Raw genomic sequence first — 701 nt, forward strand, 5'->3', positions numbered from 1 at the left:
TCCACTTTTTCAGGAGTTTCTCTGATGTGGTCAGGCTGTTGGACTAAATGATTGTTGTAGGTCCCTTGCAACTGAATATTCTTCTATTCTATTCTAGTCTAGTCTAGTCTAGTCTAGTCTAGTCTAGTCTAGTCTGGTCTGGTCTGGTTTGGTCTGGTCTGGTCTGGTCTAGTCTAGTCTAATTCTATTCTATTCCAATCCATTCCATTCCATTCCATTCCATTCCATTCCATTCCATTCCATTCCATTCCTTTTGCTCCAGGATGTTTTCTAGCTTCAATAGCTCTTCTTCTTATGTTTTTTTCACATCTGGCACACCTAGAGGTAACAAACCTCTGCCAGGACCGTTCAGATAAGTGTCACAAATGCTCAGTGTATTCAGCCACATCCTGGCCATGAGGTTCAACAACCAGGTAGGAGCAGGCAGCTGTCTTAAAATTAATGCTTGTAAATGCGTTGTTCTTCGGCGCTGGGGCCGCCCAGCCAGGAGGTCCAGGATCATCCCAGCGGACGCTGTAGCCTCTCAGCGAGGTGGCGACACGGGCAGGCTCTGCCGGGGGCTGCTGCGGTGCCAGTGGGCTCGGCTCAGCGGCGTGCCGGGGACCGTGGCGACAGGTCACCGGTGCCCACCGCGGGCAGTGCCCCAGCGCAGTCTGGTTTACGGCTAAAGGAGGCACTCCTTGGTCCCGCGGCTGTGTTTT

The sequence above is a fragment of the Phaethon lepturus genome, unplaced genomic scaffold (assembly GCF_000687285.1).
Source record: "Phaethon lepturus isolate BGI_N335 unplaced genomic scaffold, ASM68728v1 scaffold18994, whole genome shotgun sequence".
NCBI lineage: Eukaryota > Metazoa > Chordata > Aves > Phaethontiformes > Phaethontidae > Phaethon > Phaethon lepturus.